Genomic DNA, 10592 nt, shown 5'->3' with positions numbered 1-10592 from the left:
CAGAGCCGCCAACCAGACAGGATCTGCCAGAGCCGCCAACCAGACAGGATCTGCCAGAGCCGCCAACCAGACAGGATCTGCCAGAGCCGCCAACCAGACAGGATCTGCCAGAGCCGCTAACCAGACAGGATCTGCCAGAGCCGCCAGCGAGCCATGAGCAGCCAGAGCCGTCAGTGAGCCATGAGCAGCCAGAGCCGTCAGTGAGCCATGAGCAGCCAGAGCCGTCAGTGAGCCATGAGCAGCCAGAGCCGTCAGAGCGCCATGAGCGTCGTGAGCCGTCAGCCTGCCATGAGCGTCGAGAGCCGTCAGCCTGCCATGAGCGTCGAGAGCCGTCAGCCTGCCATGAGCGTCGAGAGCCGTCAGCCTGCCATGAGCGTCGAGAGCCGTCAGCCTGCCATGAGCGTCGAGAGCCGTCAGCCTGCCATGAGCGTAGAGAGCCGTCAGTCTGCATGGACCTGCCAGAGCCGTCTAAACAGGACCTGCCAGAGTCCTTCAGCCGGGATCTGCCCCTTGTCCCGGTGTTGCCCCTTGTCCCGGTGCTGCCCCTTGTCCCGGTGCTGCCCCTTGTCCCGGTGCTGCCCCTTGTCCCGGTGCTGCCCCTTGTCCTGGTGCTGCCCCTTGTTTTTGTGCTGCCCCTTGTCCCGGTGCTACCCCTTGTCCCGGTGCTGCCCCTTGTTCCGGTGCTAGCTGATTATTTAGGGGAAGGTAATGTTTGGGTGGTCAGTGGTAGGGGTAGACAGAAGAGGGGAGTGACTATGGTGGTATGGGGACAGCGTCCGGAACCGGAACCACCACCGTGGTCAACTGCCCACCCGGACCCTCCCCTGGACTTTGTGCTGGTGCGCCCGGCGTTCGCACCTTGGGGGGGGGGTACTGTAACAGTCCTGACCTATTTATGTTAGTTTTTATGTGTTTTTGGTCAGGGCATGTGTTTTGGGTGGGCAGTCTATGTTACCTGTTTCTATGTTGGTTTCGGTTTGCCTGGTATGGCTCTTGATTAGAGGCAGGTGGTTTGCATTTTCCTCTAATCAAGAGTCATATTTAGGTAGGGCATTATCACTGTGTGTTTGTGGGTGATTGTCTCCTGTGATGTCTTCGTCGTTGTCGATGTGTTTCACTTACGGGACTGTTTGGCTGTTCGTGTGTTTCGATGTAACGTTCCTGTCCGTGAGTTTACGTTTGTTATGTGAGTTTATGTTCAGGTTCCGTTCTACGTCGTTTGTTATTTTGTAAGTTTTGAAAGTGTTTGTTTTCGTTGTCATCGGTGTTCGTTATAAAATAAAGATGGCATATTTCCCAGACTCCGCATTTTGGTCAGAAGATCCTTCTCTCCTCACCTCATCTGAGGATGAGGAAAGCGACAGCTATTACACATGCGTCCTCCGAAGCACAACCCAACCAGCCGTACTGCTTCTTAACACAGCGCGCCTCCAACCCGGAAGCCAGCCGCACCAATGTGTCGGAGGAAACACCGTGTACCTGGCCCCCTTGGCTGGCACGCACTGCGCCCGGCCCGCCACAGGAGTCGCTGGAGCACGATGAGACAAGGATATCCCTACCGGCCAAACCCTCCCTACCCCGGACGACGCTATGCCAATTGTGCGTCGCTCCACGGACCTCCCGGTCGCGGCCGGCTGCGACAGAGCCTGGGCACGAACCCAGAGACTCTGGTGGTGCAGTTAGCACTGCGATGCAGTGCCCTAGACCACTGCGCCACCCGGGAGGCCCCTTTGAGCATTGTTAATCACACTTTGGATGGTGTATCAATACACCCAGTCACTACAAAGATACAGGCGTCCTTCCTAACTCAGTTGCCGGAGAGAAAGCAAACTGCTCATGGATTTCACCATCAGGCCAATGGTGACTTTAAAACAGTTCCAGAGTTTAATGGCTGTGATAGTAGAAAACTGAGGATGGATCAACAACATTGCAGTTACTCCACAAAACTAACTTAAATGACAGAAGCCTGTACAGAATACAAATATTTCAAAACATTTAGCCTTTTTTAAATATTTGTTAATTTTCTTCATTTTTTTCCCCACACCAGAAGTAAACATATACATACAAACAACAGTTTAGAGACGCACATAAACAACGACTACATCTCATGCCTAGACCAACAGGCTCACACTCCCCATCTCTTGTGTCTACATGATTGTTTAACACATGGCCTTAAATTGTACCAATTTGTTATTCTTGGTCACCCATGCTATTTCATTTTTTTTTTAAATAATCATTCGATTTTTCCATTGTGTTAATGATGGCGGATTAATTGATTTCCAAGTTTTTAGTACACGTTTTTTCAAGATGAGTGATGAGAAGAGAATCGTTCAGCCCATTGGGTATCTCACTACACCCCCATATGCCATGTCTTCAAATATGCAGACAGACAGATTAAAAGTAAGTTTACATTGTAATGCCTCTGACCAGTGGCGATTTTAACATTCAAATCTTGGTGGGGCAAACTCCCCATAACATTTTTAGATGCATGCCAGCAGAGCCACTACACAACACTAAACAATACATTAATTGTACTATAACGGTGACAAACAGCGCCGACAAACTGTTAGGGCCTACATAAAGCTGTCCCAACATCAGTCCCAACAGCAAAACAGTTCATTCAGCCTCATTTACTGCCTTTAATAAAAACATAACTGATATGGCTGACTTGCTTAAACAAATGTGTTTTCGATTGACAATTGAGATGTACAAACTATGGCATAAGGGGACGATGAGCAGATAAGAGGCAATCCCGTAATTTCGATTAAGACATTGATGAGTGAGTTAGGATGGATGTAGTCAATATAACTATTTGTTCAGCACTTTTGAAAAATACAGCGACAGAATAATACAGAACATGGGCCGTTCTTACAGTATTCTCCCTGTACACCAAGTCAGAACCGTAGGATAAATAAAGGGGGCATATAAGCGGACAATGAAAGCTTTTACAATATTTGATGATGACATTTCTCTAAAACAGGCTCTAGGCTAAATGTGCGCCACCAAGTCAGAACAGTAGGCTAAGTTATGAGGTAAAAAGGGAGCAAATGATTAGGGTGAGACACATGGGCTAATAACAGCTTACTACACAACATACACTTAGTATTACTGTCTTAGCTACTGTATACATATCTCCCTGACATATTCCATCATTTATGCAGCAGCATACAAGACATTGGACTCACCTTGTTGTGCTGTGCTCACCTGAACAGGAAGGTGGCGCAGCATACCTTCTTGTGAGCTCTAGAAAGAGGCCTGAAATCCCGACTTGGAATTCAGAGTTGGATTTTCTGTATATTCCCGGTCGGAGCTAGTTTTATCCAAGTTCCTAGTTGTCTTGAACTCACTGAAGCCTGAGATTTCCCAAATCCAAATTTGCAGTTGTTTTGAATGCGGCAGAAGTCATGCTGGATTGACAGCATAGCTAATGTATTCAAACTTTTTGGGCCCATGGCGTTACACTATTTTTCGTGATATCCAAATGGTTGTTACGATCTTGTCTCATCGCTGCAGTTCGCCTACGGACTCGGCGAAGCTGCACTGCTTTTTGACACACTGCTCACTTAACCCGGATGCCAGCCGCACCAATGTGTCGGAGGAAACACTGTTGAACTGACGACCGAAGTCGATCGACTGGCCCGCCACAAGGAGTCATCAGAGCACGATGAGACAAGTACATCTCGGCCGGCCAAACCCTCCCCTAACCCGGACGACGCTGGGCCAATTGTGCGCCATCTCATGGGTCTCTCGGTCACGGTCGGCTGGGACACAGCCCGGGATCGAATGCGGGGCTGCAGTGGCGCCTTAGCAATCATTGTTAAATTTGCGATTTCCAACTTGTTTTGTAATGTTTATGTCAAATGGCCGATGAGCACCGATATATTTTATCTATAATTTCTCTTCATATGACAAGGATTGAAAAAGATTTGCCAGTAGATTGCTGACTTGATACATGATGATGACTGCTTGTCTAGCTTCCTAGCTAAGATTTTGAAAGTATGATGTTGACATGATCAGTCCAATCAAAGCTAAGGTAGATATAACGAGATTTGACGTTGTTTTATCTGTGGCCAATGACTTTGAGCCTTCTTGGATGGGCACTTCTAATGTAACTCTATGGCACCACCCAGGGGGCTTGAATTTTTGAGTGACAGAACACTGAGCCAGTCACAGCACAACTAGAGAACATTACCAACCCCTGCGCTTCGTATTTTTCGCTAGCTGCCCCACCACCACAGAAACCACTTAGCAAGTGCAAGTCCTGTTAATACATTTTTTATTATTCTTTTTTTATCTAAATATCTGAGGAGGTGAGGAGGAGGATTATTTAAGATACTGTTTGAAGAGGTAGGGTTTCAGATGTTTTTGGAAGATGGGCAGGGACTCTGCTGTCCTAGCTTCAGGGGAAGCTGGTTCCACCATTGGGGTGCCAGGACAGAGAAGAGCTTGGACTGGACTGAGCGTGAGCTGCCCTACTGTAGGGGTGGGAGGGCCTAGAGACCTGAGGTGGAAGAACGGAGTGCTCGTGTTGGGGTGTAGTGTTTGAGCATAGCCTGAAGGTAGAGAGGGGCAGTCCCTCTTGCTGTTCCGTAGGTAAGCACCATGGTCTTGTGGTGGATGCGAGCTTCGAATGGAAGCCAGTGGAGTGTGCGGAGGAGCGGGTTTACATGAGAAAACTTGGGAAGGTTGAAAACCAGGCGGGCTGCTGTGTTCTGGATAAATTGCAGGGGTTTGATGGCACAAGCGGGGAGCCCAGCCAACAGCGAGTTGCAGTAGTCCAGACGAGAGAGGACAAGTGCCTGAATTAGGACCTGTGCCGCTCTCTGTGTGAGATAGGGTCGTACTCTATGGATGTTGTAGAGCATGAACCTACAGGAGCAGGTCACTGCGTTGATGTTTGCAGAGAACGACAGGGTGTTGTCCAGGGTCACGGCAAGTTTCTTTGCACTCTGGGAGGGCGACACTGTGGAGTTGGCAACCGTGATGGAGAGGTCTTGAGCGGGCAGGCCTTCCCCGGGAGGAAGAGCAGTTCCATCCAGGTTGAGCTTGAGGTGGTGAGTTGACATCCAAGTCGAGATATCTGCCAGGCACACAGATATGCGTGTCGCCACCTAGGTGTCAGAAGTTGGTAGGAGAAAAGTAGATGAGTATCATCCGCATAGCAATGATAGTAGAGATCATGTGAGGATATGACGGAGCCGAGTGACTTGGTGTATAGCGAGAAGAGTAGAGGGCCTAGAACCAAGCCTTGAGGGACACCAGTAGTGAAAGTACATGGTGCAGACACAGATCCTCTCCACGTCACCTGGTAGGAGCAGCCTGCCAGGTAGGATGCAATCCAAGAGATGCCCAGCCCTGAGGAGGATCTGATGGTTTAAAGGCAGTGGATAGATGGTTCAAAGGCAGTGGATAGATCTAGTAGGATGAGAACAAAGGAGAGAGGGTCAGCTTTGGCAGTGCAGAGAGCCTTTGTGTCACAGAGAAGAAAGGGAAAAGGAAAGAGAGATACCTAGTCTGTTGTACAACAGAACGCCTTCAACTGAAATGTGTCTTCCGCATTTAACCCAACCCCTCTGAATAAAAGAGATGTGGGGGGGCTGCCTTAATTGACATCCACGTCTTCGGTGCCCGGGGAACAGTGGGTTAACTGCCTTGCTAAGGGGCAGAACAACAGATTTTTACCTTATCAGTTCAGGGATTCGAGCCAGCAACATTTTGGTTAATGGCCCAACACTCTAACCACTAGGCTACCTGCCGCCCCGAAGAGCAGTCTCAGATAAGTGACCCGTCTTGAAGCTTGACTGGTTAGGGTCAAGAAGATCGTTCTGAGAGAGATAATGACAAAGTTGATCAGAGAAAAAGTGTTTTGGAAAGAAAAGAAACAAGGGATACAAGTCTATAATTTTTGACGTCAGATAAGTCGAGTGTTGGTTTCTTGAGGAGGGGGTCGAGCAGGCAGAATGTCGGGTGGCCAGACCTCACTAGTCGCAGGATGTCATCTGGAGAGAGAGTGGAGAAAGAGGTCAAGGTGTAGGGTACTTCTGTGTGAGTGAGACCAGTGGACCCAATAGTCTGAGTGAATGAGTAGCGAATGTCGTTAACATTTTTTTCAAAGTGGTTGACAAAGTCATCCGCAGAGACGGAGGAGGGAGGGGGAGGGGTTGGGGGATTAAAGACAGAGGAGAAGGTGGAAAAGAGTTTCCTAGGGTTAGAGGCTTGAAATTTAGAGTGGTAGAAAGTGGCTTTAGCAGCGGATACAGAGGAAGAGAAGGTAGAGAGGAGGCAGTGAAAGGATGATAAGTCCTCCGGAAGTTTAGTTCTCCTCCATTTTTGCTCAGCTGCCCGCAGCCCTGTTCTGCAAGCTCCGAATGAGTCACTCAGCCACGGAGCAGGTGCGGCGAGCCGAGCCGGCCGATAGGAAAGTGCACATCGCAAGTCATAGGATGTAGAAAGGGAGGAGAGTAGGGTCAAAGAGGCAGAATCAGGAGACAGAAGGGAAAAGGATTCAGCAGAAGGGAGAGATGTTACGATAGAAGTGGAGAGAGTAGTGGGAGAGCGAGAGTGAAGATAGCGACGGCGCATGACCATAGGTAGGGAGTGAGTGGTTAGGGTTGGAGGAAAGGGTTCCCCAATTAAAAGTTTCAAGCATATGCCGTTTGTGGTAGATGGTGGCAGATTGTGATAAATTGTGTAATTCTGTCATTGCACTACACTATCACAAGGGGGAGTTAGAACGCTGATCTATTGGTAGTCTAAACCGTGGCACAAATTGTCTATCTTTTCGTAAATTAATGGAGGTGTGAATGTTTCAGTCCGAGAGTCTCTCTTCTCTGGCACTAGAGTCCTGCATCAGGCAAAACATTTGTATGCTGGCTGGTGATCCTGGAGTTGAGAGAGAACTTAGGTAAATACAATGGCGCAATTACACTTGACAGGTGGACTGACGATTTTCCAAAAATAGGCACAGTGGGCTTTTGGTTTCTCTTGCTCTAAAAAACAGAAAGAAATAATTGTAATTAACAAACTGTCTTTATTTACCAGTTTCTGAAACAGTTTCTGAAACACGGAGTCCTTCTTTGCTGATGTGAAGAATAAAATGAATGAAAGAGAGTCCAGCGAGGATAGAGAAGGGAAAAGGGTTGCCCATATTTTCAAACCTGTGCTACTTCATTTATTTATGGCAATTTAAGCAATTTAATATATTTGTTTAAGCTTGGCCTATTTAGTAGGCTATTTCGCAGCATAAAGCTATATTTGTCAGCATAAAGCTGCGTGACTTACTCATTCATGGCTTTGGATCAAAAATAAAATAAGTACGCATCAACATGATTTCTGATAGTCTTTCATAAAGAAATGTTTTGACTAAGTTAATCTGTTCATGTTGTGTGTTTTCAATTATTTGTGACATTGTGGTTACAATGAAGAATGTAAATAAATCAAATAAATCCTATTCATAATTAATAATCAAATGCGTGTTGTAAGATTGTATTTGATATATTTAGACAATACAAAACATACACATACAAACGACAACTACATCACACCTGCCGCGGCGCCCACCTGCTCACACCCAGATCTCCAGCGCACGCAACACTATCCAACAAATTGCCTCAAACTGCACCACCTTATGTGCCATGTCTTGAAATATGCAGACAGATGGATTAAAAGTTAATTTCCATTGTAATACTTCTGACAGCAAAATGTCTAACTCCACCCATAACTTTTGGACTTTATAACATTCCCAGAAGGCATGGATTATTCATGAAAAATGTAAATGTAATTTAATTTACTGCGGCCCTAAGACCTGTGGGTCTATTGAAGATAGAAGCCGCCTCTGTTCCGAGAGCCAAACCGTTACCCTACAAAATAATATCAATTTATTTAGCCTCATTTTTTTTTACGACTACAGACAGTAGACTATTATTACTATTTTCTTGCATTAATTAATTTGTGTGCATGTCTATACAACATTTGGCTAAAAATAAACCATGCCATGAATTAAGAACAGATTCTTTTTTGCACAATCCTTAGCGGCATATTGACAACTCAAATCGCTTTAAAGAGCCTTCTAATATTAGACAACAAATATATATACTAAAACAACTCCGGGACCACCCACAAACTGATTTATTTTCCTGACGCAGGACTCTAGTGCAATAGGAGAGAGCCTGACTGAAACATTCACACCTCCATTAATTTACAAAAGGATAGTCTAATAGCTTGGCTAGATGTGAGAAATCCCCCAATTTGTTCCACAGTTTAGACTACCGATAGATGATGCGATCAGTCAGAGGAGTCCTATTGTAAAGTGTAGCCTAATGGCCAAAAAAGGGCAAACTTACAATGTATTCAATGCTTAAGTACTCTAGACTGCATGCTAAAGACAATCAGAAGAATGTGTCTTTAACCCTGCATTATAATATAACTTATTTTGAACGAAAGCCAAGAATGAGTGAGTCACTCAGTTCCTGCTTCCGTACCCTATTTGAGTGTTTGTTTAATATCCTAGTGATTCTATGATCACCAAGCCTCATGCTACCGCAAAATGTCGGTTAAAGCAATTTCATAAATTTTTTAACTTTCATATGCTGTACTTTACAATTTTGTTTTCATTAGAACAGACTCCCTGGTATTACTTATACTTTATTTGGTATTGTTTACACTGTTCCAAACTGGCAGATAAATTATATTGTAACCTAAGAGCACCTGTTTGTCATGCAACAGTATCTCTTGACAATGATTTTACATGAAGCCTAATGCACATGACATTCCTAAAATACTTATATCCACTAGGCTAATAAATAATCACATTTTTCCTTTGGATTACTTAATGAACCTATCCCTTTGGAGCACATGCACATGTGTTATCCCTTTGGAGCACATGCAAAAGCTATTTGGAGTTGTTGAACGGGAGTGACAAAATGTACTACAATTTAATTTGAATGAACTGAATGATGAGGATGAAGAAGAAGATAGTGATTGAATTTAAAACAATAGTGTAAGAATTACTCTTCCTCTGTCCTGCGTGCACACAAAAAAAACCTTGTTTCTACTTTTCAGAAGAAGCTCTAACTGGACCGTAGCTTATTACTTACTAAAACTGTTGTTACACTGTAAGGTTTTTATTCTAAGAGAAATAAAAATGGTCTGTTATATTCCATTATATTCTTAAAATATATGTATTGACTGAATATATGCAAGTGATGTCTGCTAAATTAACAAGTTGATGGCATAGACATAAAGCCTCCGCTACAAAGCACAGACCCCCCCCCCCCCCCAAAAAAAATATATTGACCCCCCCCCCCAAATATCTCATATTTTCAAGACCTGCGCTATTAATGTAGGTGTTTTATTTATTACATTTACTTGTGGAATGTTATTTTTTATTTATTTAACTAGGCAAGTCAGTTAAGAACAAATTCTTCTTTTCAATGACAGCCTACGAACAGTGGGTTAACTGCCTTGTTCAGGGTCAGAACAACAGAATTTTACTTTGTCATCTCAGGAATTTGATCTTGCAACCTATCAGTTACTAGTCCAACGCTCTAACCACTAGGCTACCTGCTGCCCTGCCGTCACCGAAAATATAACAATAGAAAGAATAATCTGGTGGTATTGGTAGTGAGTCAGGCGGAGAATGGAGTGAAAGTGCACTGTACTGGAAGTACGCAACAACGCTGTGGGCCAGGGGTAAATGGTTTAGCAGCCTTTCCAATAAATTGGAATACAAAAGAAGCCATCCACCCTTGATGGGCTATCAGCAGGACAATAGACTATTGCCGAGTTTAGGGACTTTAAATGTATTAATGGCTGTTTGCTAGGCATGTCACTTCACCCATCTCTTTGCATAGCCCACCACATGCACTGTTTTCTAACCACATCTGGATGGATCCATAATGAATAGCTATGGGAATAAATATCACTGAATGACAGAAATATTGGAATAAAGTAGGCTAACTGTAACGGCTGTCTAGCTCTTCCTCCTCCTCAGACGAGGAGAGGCGAGAAGGATCGGAGGACCAATGTACAGCATGGTAAGTTTCCATGATTTAATAACAAGAAAACTTAGACAAAATACAAAACAACAAACGTACTAACCGTCACAGTCCCGTGTGGCACAAACACTGACACAGAAAACAACCACCCACAAATCCCCAACACAAAACAAGCCACCTATATATGATTCTCAATCAGGGACAACGATTGACAGCTGCCTCTGATTGAGAACCATATTAGGCTGAACACAGAAACAGACAAACTAGACACACAACATAGAATGCCCACCCAGCTCACGTCCTGACCAACACTAAAACAAGCAAAACACATAAGCACTATGGTCAGGACGTGACAGTACCCCCCTCCTGAGGTGCGGACTCCGAACGCACCCCTAAAACTCAAGGGGAGGGTCTGGGTGGGCATCTGTTCGCGGTGGCGGCAGGACGAGGCCACCACTCCACCATTGTCTTTGTCCCCCTCCTTAGCGTCCTTTGAGTGGCAACCCTCGCCCCCGACCCTGGTCTAGGAACCCTCAAAAAGGTCCCCCCTAGATAGAGGAGACAGCTCAGGACAGAGAGATAGCCCAGGACAGAGAG

The sequence above is a fragment of the Salvelinus fontinalis genome, chromosome 13, assembly GCF_029448725.1.
Source record: "Salvelinus fontinalis isolate EN_2023a chromosome 13, ASM2944872v1, whole genome shotgun sequence".
NCBI classification, from domain to species: Eukaryota; Metazoa; Chordata; class Actinopteri; order Salmoniformes; family Salmonidae; genus Salvelinus; species Salvelinus fontinalis.
This window is presented reverse-complemented; position numbering follows the sequence as displayed.